Source organism: Mobula hypostoma, chromosome 24, assembly GCF_963921235.1.
Source record: "Mobula hypostoma chromosome 24, sMobHyp1.1, whole genome shotgun sequence".
NCBI classification, from domain to species: Eukaryota; Metazoa; Chordata; class Chondrichthyes; order Myliobatiformes; family Myliobatidae; genus Mobula; species Mobula hypostoma.
Window position 1 is genome coordinate 7,264,594 of NC_086120.1, and position 9,660 is coordinate 7,274,253.

General features: G+C 41.5%; 1 protein-coding gene across 6 annotated transcripts in view; it reads right to left on the reverse strand.

The window, feature by feature from the left end:
• Nucleotides 1–8,998, reverse strand: part of LOC134337533 (dipeptidyl peptidase 9-like) — a 124,386-nt gene extending 115,388 nt beyond the window's left edge. For 3 of the 6 annotated variants that reach the window (XM_063032630.1, XM_063032629.1, XM_063032631.1), the window contains exon 1: nucleotides 8,788–8,998. The gene's annotated coding sequence lies outside the window, so the exon portion shown is untranslated. The remainder of the gene's footprint in view (nucleotides 1–8,787) is intronic. The other 3 variants (XM_063032632.1, XM_063032633.1, XM_063032634.1) reach the window with 2 other exon arrangements.
• Between the last annotated feature and the right edge of the window lie 662 nt (nucleotides 8,999–9,660).

The window sequence follows — 9,660 nt, forward strand, 5'->3', positions numbered from 1 at the left end:
AGTGCTGGGAAAATGGGAGGTTTCAGAGGGATACCTTTAGTCGGGTAGGGAATGATATCGCGAAAGAATGTGGAGTGTTTGATCTGAGGATAAGTCCTTCAGTAGTTTATCCGGTTGTAGCTCCATGGAAACTTGTATGGCCTGACATAGACTGGCATTTGTTAGAGGTAAAAAGGAAAGAAAGATATAAAACAGATTTGGTAAATGCATTTAACTGTCATGTGATGGAAAAGTATAGTGATTATACTCACATTTATACAGATGGTGCGAAGGAACCTGAAACAGGAGTGACAGGGTTTGGGGTGGTAATACCAGCAAAAGAAATTGGATTCAGCAGAAGAACATCTAATAAGTTAGGGGTGTTTACAGTGGAGATGCTGGCAGTGTTGGTTGCGTTGCAATGGGTGCAGAAAGCCAGACCATCCAAAGCATTGATATGTTCAGATTCATCCGCAGTTCTAGCAAGTTTAAGGTCTTTTCACACAAACAGTCGGCAAGATGTACTTTATGAAGTCCTTCAGTTAGTTACAAGAATTGCAAATCAGGGAGGTCAGTTAAAATTTCTATGGGTTCCAGCACATGTAGGGGTGAAGGGGAATGAAAGGGTGGATGAGTTGGCAAAGAGGGCGTTAAAGAAAGAAAATGTGGAAATGCACATTAGTATCAGTAAAGCAGAGGTTAAGTGTGTAATCTGGGAAAAAGTCAACCGAATATGGCAAGAAAGATGGGACAGGGAGGGGAAAGGGAGGCATTTATATCAAATACAAAAGAGTATTGCAGTTACTAGGGTAGGTAATGGAAACAGAAGAGAGGAAGTTGTGTGGACTAGGTTAAGGCTGGGGCACTGTGCATTAAACAAAACATTGAAAATGATAGGGAAACACCAGACAGGATTGTGTGAGGAATGTCAGGAAGAGGAGTCAGTAGAACATGTAGTTCTGAGTTGCAGGAAGTATGGGATACAGAGAGAGATGATGAGAAATAAATTAAGGGAGTTGGGGATGCAGGAATTCACATTAAAAGGGTTGCTGGGCATGGGTGAGAGAGCACAAGTCCGGGTATTTTTAGCGTTTTTAAGGGGTACAGGGGTTTTTTATAGAATATGACGAATAAACAGGAATAGGATACTAGGATGGTCAAAGATGGGAGGGTGAAGTGTAGGTGTGTGTGTGTGTGTGTGTGTGTGTGTGTGTGTGTGTGTGTGTGTGTGGAGGGATTTAGAATGTATGTCTAGTGCACATTCTGGAGCAGAGGGTGGCGGTAATGCACCATTAAGCTGGATGCCAACCGCCGTAAAACAAGATACAGACAGACAGAAGTAATCTGCTCATGAAATTCAACCACTGATGCTCCCAATCCAGGAGATCCTCAAAAGTGCATAATTAGCCCCAGGTGACCAAAATTAATTTTGTCCTGAAAAAAACCCATAGCTGAAGTAATAGGATGACTATAATGAGCTAGTTATGGTCACAAGCAGAGTAAAGGTTTAAGGAATGTATATAGCTTGTCCTGGGCCCTGCATCCATTAAAAACATAAGAACCCTACGAATCTTTACAGGTTTGAACAAATCTTCTTCTCTAAGCACCTGGTAATCTCCTTCAATGGCAGAATTTTTTTTAAAAAAAAAGAGCCTCCATTTCAGGATTTTGGTGTTGGGCATGCAGGTAATTTGGCCAGCCCAACATACCATGAGCACCATGGTTACGTAGTGGTTGGCACAATGCTATTACAGCTCTGGGTACTGGACTTCAAACCTGTGGAATGCATGGGGTTTCTCCAGGTGCTCCAATTTCCTCCCACAAATCAAAGATGTACTGTTAGTAGGTTACTTTGTCATTGTAAATTGTACCATGATTAGGGTTAAAACAGGGGTTACTGGGGATCTGTATCTCTAAATTGGGGTTCCCAACCAGAGGTCCATGGAACCCTCGGTTAATGGCAGCAGTCCATGGCATAAAAAAGTTGAGAACCCCTGCTTGAAATAAATAGGCAATTGAGAGTAATTAGTCGACTTGGGGAACCTAGGAGACAACAATGTGAGTCAATTATTAATCTACTGAATTTGGAGTGATTTGTGAAGATCATTTCCCCAAAGCCTTGATATGGCTTCCGAAGGCAGTTCAGGTCTCTGAAGTATATATGTGGACAGACATTGCAGTCTGGTAGGCCATGTCTTAGTTCTTGCTTCCCATCAGTTCTGAAGATCAGATTAGTTTGTTTTTCTATGGGAAATCTGTTGGAGAAGAGATGCAACATTGCAAAAAAGATTGAGGAAAGTATTGGGGCAATGACACAGGCCTGTTTAACACCGGTCTTCACTGAAATTGGCTCTGTTGTAGATCCAGATAATATCATGGTTTGCTCACCCTTATGGAGCAAATTTCTTGTGGAGATGAATTTCTCCAGCTGGCCAAGTTTGAGGAAGGAGTTCCACAATCAAACCCCTAGAATTCTTTTTAAAACAAATGCTTTGATGAAGTTGAAAATGGTATGAATAGTGACTAGTGCTGATGCTCTCAATTTTCTTGGGAGTTATCGTGCAGTGCAAATTTTGTCCACTCTATCTCTAGATGGATGGAACAGACAATGTGAATTCAGGAGCTATTTCAACAGTAAGTTAAACGGTTTCCATAATGCTTTATGACTGGGAGCCTACTACTCACATCTTTATATGCACAGTGATAATTCATAACAATTAGTTCTATGTGGCTCTCACAACCCTAAATTCAAGGGGGAAATCTGTATATTTATTATCGCTCTAAAAAGAAACTTAATTCACAGCTGAAGCTCTCACCTCCACCAGTTGATACTACACGTAGCAAGATTCAAACTCAGCACTATCTAACTCTATGGCAAGAATGCCACCTCCATGACAAACATTTTTCTCTCTTTCTGGTTACCAAACCTGTGGCCATGATGGTGTAGTGAAATATGGAAGCCTTGCTAAATTTTGTTTACTTTATATTTAAAAGCAACATGCCAAGATGCTTCATAAAGACATAATGAAACAGGAAAGAATGCTAATGTAAAATTGTAGAATGACCTGAAGTTCTGGTCAAAGAGTTATGTTTTTATTTTCAGAAGAATATTTGGCAATTGAGTGCAGGGACATAAACACTTCAAGATATCGCAAACCTACAGTCAATGAAGATAATTTTGAATTGTCACTGCCATAACATAGTAGCTCGCATGGTAAAGGTACCAGAAACTTTATTTTAATGTTAGTTAAGGAATACTGTCACAGCCTCTCTTTGAAATGGTTCTATGGGATCTTTTATGTTCATCCAAAAAGGCAGAGAGTTTGTGTCAGAAAAACAGCATTACCAAAAGTGCAGCAATCCCTCATTGGGAATGACAGCTGGATGTGTGCTCGTTTCTCTGGAGGGCTCAAGTCCACAATTTTGTGACTTATGTTGTGAATGTTCCCACTGAGCCATTAAAGCACATACTTATCTCAAGCAAGTACAAGTTTGTGTTTCCCTGAATAGATTCTGCAGAACAGAATAAGAAAAAATCTGATGCTGGTAGCAGATCACTCGTATCTCCATCTGCACCACTACCTCCTTCCTACACTTTTAGATGCCATGAACATACATAAGTGTCTATTTGTCAATTCAGGGTGCAAGCATCATGAAGCTGTGTCGAATTAAAATTCTTCAGATGTGATTAAGTAATACAAAAAAATTGTTTGAAGATGCATCAAAAAGCAAAATTAGGCAAAAGGAATTGAAAAGACAATGAGTTTAGTTTTAACAGAAGTTTATATAAATTGTGTAACTGGACATATTTAAGAAATTTATTCCATTGTACAACAGACAGAATCTGAAAGAATAATACACTCAGATTGTGGAAAGAATAGAAGCAGAATTAGGATGGCAAAAAACAGATGCTGAAACCTGACACTAACAGGAAATTTTTGCAAATACTTAGGACAGGCAATATTTATAGTAAGAGCTATTCCACAGAGGCTGCCTGGTCTGCTGAATATTCACTGTTTCATCTAGAAGTAGATAGGTTATTGAGCTGGTAGAAGCATAATGGGGTATACAACCACCTTTGAACCTAAATGGTTTACTAAATTGTACTGAGCTGTCACTTGCCTATATAGTCAACAAAATTAAAACAATGATATGCTAATGACTCCTACAACAAATGCCAACTTATACACATTACCTTAAAAATGGCACTGACGAGTAAAAAAAATATTGCAAAGCAAACTTTCCATTATCCTTGAAAATCGCCTGTAAACTTACATTATGAAGTTTCAACAGAAAAAGTCACGAGCTCCATCTGACAGCATTAATACAAGAAACCAAAATGTGCAGTAAATGCAACTATCATTCATGGCTGATTGGTCCAAACAAACAAGCTCAGTCTGTCCAGTCAATTGGTATTACCACACGACCATTGACCCATATTCCCTGCATAAGAGGCTCTAGTCCAAGAACAGACTGAGCAAAAGCTCTACTTCAAAGCATGCTTATTTATTGAACTTTTCAAATTCACAGTTGTTGCACAAACAAAATTACAGCTAACAGTCAAGGTACAAATCCCAGAAGCAGATACCTACAAGTTATCAGAGGCAATTTAATTTCACTTCTGGCACAGAAACCGCTGCATGTCAGCAGCTCATCATCTGAACATTTGCCAAATGGAACAATTTAATGCAGCTGTCTTTCTTTACAATGACTGGAACATAATCAGTGGAGAATGACTACACATACATGACATTTGTACAACCCTCTTGATAATATAAGATCAAGGATGACCCAAACTATGTGAGTCACACGAAGACACAAACGTGTGCACTTAAATACTAAATGGAAAGACCTTATTTACTATTTCAGATCACCAATAAATGTAAAGTTTACACTAAATGCCTACTCTATTTACTCACCCAATTTCAATTGTCACTGAATAAAGTTTTCACAAAGAGCCAACTCAAGAGTAAAGTTCATTTCCATGATAGAGAAAAAAATGTATGTGTAATTTCAAACAATGGGCATGGAGAATTATCAAGACCCCTGTAAAAAAAAGTCCCTTCTAATGCGTTAGCAGGCCTGAATGGAATGCACTGCAGTCTTCTGAGGGAAATAAATTAAAAGGCACTGTTGACAATCTTATAATCATTCTTAGATACAGAGTTGGTGGCAAAGGAAAGGAGAATTGAAAAAGTTCTTTTTGTGAGTAAGTGCAAGTATAAACCCAGTAACTGAAAGTTAGTCTGTGTAATGGGAAATCTGTTAGAGGTACAATTCCAGAGCAAAATTTGCAGTAGGATGTGTGGCGTAATAAAGGCAAACCACAAAGGATCAATCAAAGGACACTGTGCAATGATCAAACATCCGTTTCCCTGACAATGAAGCATCTAAAGATGGTCAGCTTGCAGAAGCCCTGAGGAACTCCTACTAATGTGAATAATTTCCAATAAGATAAATGGACCCTGCACAGAGTATAAAAAGACAAACCAGTGGAGGAATGCAGGTCAGGCAGCATTTGTAGAAGGGAATGGACAGTCAATGTTTTGTATCAAGACCCTTTATCTAGACTGAGTTTGTATGAAGTATGACCAGCCAGACGATGGTTTTCCTTTTCCCCACTTTCTCAATTTTACTGGATTCCTTGATGATGCACTTGGTCAAAAGCTGCCTTGATGATAAAGATGATCTCTTTCACCTTGCCACTGGAATTCAGCTTGGTTGTTCATGCTTGGACAAAGGCTGTTATGAAGGAGCTGAGTGAACCTGGCAAAAAAGCTTAGGAACATTGAACAGATTCCTGGTAACTGTCATAAGACATAGGAGAGAATTAGACCAATCAGCCCTTCGAGTCTGGTCCACTGATTTTTTTTTTATCCCTCTCAATTGATACCAACCATCATGTTGATTAAGGGTAAAATAAGGATAGCCATTAGTGGTATGGGCTGTAATCTGGTGAAACTGCCAAGTGCTTGCCTATCCATTAACATTATCAGGGTCCACTTACATTCTGTCAGTATTCTTGCCGACGGGGGAAGCCTAGAAACATAGAAACAGCAAGTTTTGAAAACGATATCCTACGCAATACTCTATGTCATTGCTTCAGGACTTTGTCAGGAAAAGTTGTGAAACCAGCACCAAATTTCTAACTAGATTCTTAATATATTTTCCCCACTGTTGCTTCACTGTTTATCTCAGTTTTGAATCCCTGATTCTGCTGTCCCCTTTCTCTAGTTTACACAAGTTTCAATATTACTGCTTGTATTTAGCAGCACTTCAAATGTCAAGTATTTCTTAGCAGTGGTTTTTATTTCGGTTTTGTAGCATCCTCACTATTTTGATGTGCTGTTGATCAAATGCTTTCTGAATCTGCATATAGAAATGCCAACGGCATTGCCCTCAGCGGTACTCTAAACTCATCTAAAAAATCTCAATTTCCTTCTACAGATGCTGGCTGACCTGCCGAATTCCTCCACTGGTTTGACCATCCTGCATAAAGTATAAAAAGACATCTTTGGAAATGATTCACATCAGCAGGAGTTCCTCAATGTAGGACTGCAAATTGAACATCTTTAGGTCAGAAAAAGGAATGCTTGATAATTGCACCAGTACAGTTTTATTCATAATTGTTTATTAAATGGGACAATTCATGCCTGCATACAGCAAGACTCAGGTAACATTCAGGTATGAACTGATAAATGCAGTAAGCTCTGTGCCACACAGGTACTGGGAAACAGTATTACATCAAGCCACCTCACATTCAACAGTTCGGTAATGTCATCATTAACGTAATTGGATTTGCCACTTCCATGTTAATGACATCAAAAGGTCAGAAGCTGCGATGCAGCAGCTAGTGATTCACCTCCTGACACCCCAAAGCCAATCCACCATATCCAAACCACAGATCTCCATTTGCCTGGATTATTGCAGCTCCAGCAACTCTCAAGAAACCTTTTGCTATCCAGCTCAATACAGCTGTTTTGCTGGCTATTGATCTAGCAGTAGAAGCGTTTGCATTCACAATGGCTGCAGAGTGCACCATCCATGGAGCACATTGCAGTTACTCACCATAGCTTTCCCAACAGGTGTTTGCAAACATATAACTGCTGCAGGATGAGAATGGTACCAGATTCCCTGCCGACTCACACACTACCTGAAACATACAGTGCCAGAGGGTACAATTCCACCAGAGTATATGATTCAAGAAAGCATTTCAGCATCCAAAAAGGCCATTGTACGTGCTACCTTTGTTGACACCACTCAAATCCTACAAACAAACGTAGAAAGTTTAATACTGAGAAGCACAAATATTTTGATGAAAATATCAAGAGGCAGTAAAAGGAACTCTGAAAGAGAGAAATATCACTTGTACTCTTTTTAAGTGGCAAGGTAGCTTGAGAAAGCAATCACAAAAGCACATATGATGAGCAGCTGGAGTCACCAATTTATGACATGAATGTCTTAGAAAACATCCATAGATTTACCAGAAGGATCCCAAGTATACAGTGTGGGAGTGGAGAAGCAGAGATTATTTTCCTTAAACAGAAAGTTGAGTAGTGACAGATCTCTTCAAAATCATCAGGGTATAGACAAAGTAAATAAAGATAAACCATTTTCCACTGACCGAGGATCAAGAATTAGAGGGCTCAGTTGTGTGATTGATTACCAAGGGATCCAGTGCTGAAGATGGAAAACAGTTATAGAATCATGTGTGGAAACAGGTCCTTCAGCCACAAAGTCAGTGTTAACCACCAAGCACCCATCTGACAAATCTTATAGTATTCACTTTTTTCCTATGCTATTTTATTCCAACCCATTTTATTCCTCTATGTTCCACAAATCCCCACAGATTCAACCTTCTACCTGCACAATAGGGGCAACTTACAGCAGTCAAATAACCTCCTAACCATCAATGTCTTTGGACTGTAGATGGAAACCAAGCAGGCATAGAGGGGACATACAAACGTCGCACAAGCAAAGATCCCAGAGGTCAGAACAAGACAGCAGCTCTGCTTGCTAAGCCATTGTGCCAGCCCCGATCATTTTCACATGAGTAGTTATGATCCGGACACCTCGTGCTGCAAACTTGCTTCTTCCTCACAACGGAACAATCCAAATAACAATATCATTCTTCTGACTTTCGTCCTATGTCTTGCACGGTGCCAAGCCATTTACACGTTATATCATCGAGGAAGGCTTAGAACAACATGAAAACGTGAAAATAAGCATGCATTACAATACAAGATTGATAAAGTCTGCATTATTAACGGGGTAAAGACTTCCAAACAACCGAGGCCAAGAAAATTGCTCTCTGAAAACTCCAGTCAACTGAGGTGCAGCCAGATAAATCCGGAGGGATAGTCCGCCACTGAGCATTCATGCTTTACCAGGGAGAAACTGCTGAAGCCGAGGTCTGATTTAAAACGCAGCGATCGCCTCTACGTACAGATCCCTCAAGACCCACCAGACTCCTTTTAAAACCGCATTTCATAAACAAGCGCTGTTCTTTGGAGAAGAGCCCCACACCCTCCCCCTCACAGGGCACGGGTAACGGGGGTGGATGGGGGAAGATAGCGTTGGGCTGCGCCGGGTTTGCACCACCACAGACCCCTTGTGCTACAAGTTTCAATATCAGGGTGGCTGCCAAGGCCGGCATAGGCCGCCGGGGGCCCCCCGCTTAGCACACGAGCTGAGCCGCAGGGCAATTCTGATGCGCAGCTTCCGGCCCCAGGGACTGGGTGCCATGGGCTCGGCCCGACTCCTCGCCCTAGGAGCATCGGCGCGGAGGGTTCGCCGCTGCCCACTCACCTTCCACAGAGTTCTTACAATAACGCAGACTCCTTCATCAACTTCATTCAAACTCACGGCGGGACTCGCACTCAGCGCCGGGAATCCACACTGCCGCAACCTCGGCCTTTCATCCCGCGACAAGGCAGCCGCGGCCGCAGGATCATCCTGAACCCGCAGAGAGGCGGCGCCTCCCGCGGATCGGAGTACCTACAGCGCCCGCTGTCGCCCGGAGTCAACTGCAGCGCCTCCCGCGGATCGGAGTACCTACAGCGCCCACTGTCGCCCGGAGTCAACTGCAGCGCCTCCCGCGGAGAGGAGGACCTACTGTTGTTCGGAACATGGACCATTTAATCTGCGATTGTGGTTTGCAGCAAATCACAAGCACAAGAGGTTCGGTAGGTGCTGAAGATCTTGAGCAACATACGTACAAAATGCTGGAGGAACTCAAAGTCAGGGAATAAACAGTTAATGTTTCGGGCCGTCATCACCATCCAGGAACTGCCCTCATATCAAAACCAAGTGGCAGGAGGGAACAGCTTCTCCCCTCCGCCAATAGGTTTCTGAATGGTCTACGAAACAATGAACACTGCCTCACTATTTCGTTCTCGTGTTGCACTACTTGTTTATTTTATACACAGTGGATTCCCGTTAATTGGGACGCATCGGGACCAGTATATTTTGGCCCAATTAAGCGGCTGCCCCAATGAGATAAAGTTTCATGGAAATAGTTTAAAAGATATAAAAAGACTAATTGCCGTTTAACTGAGTAATAAATTGTTTATTTACATTAAATACAGAACAAGTTAGAATACTACCAATAGTACTGGTGTTTTTTGTTGTATCCGACAATGATCGGAGAACTCATAGTCATACTTTATTGATCCCGGGGGA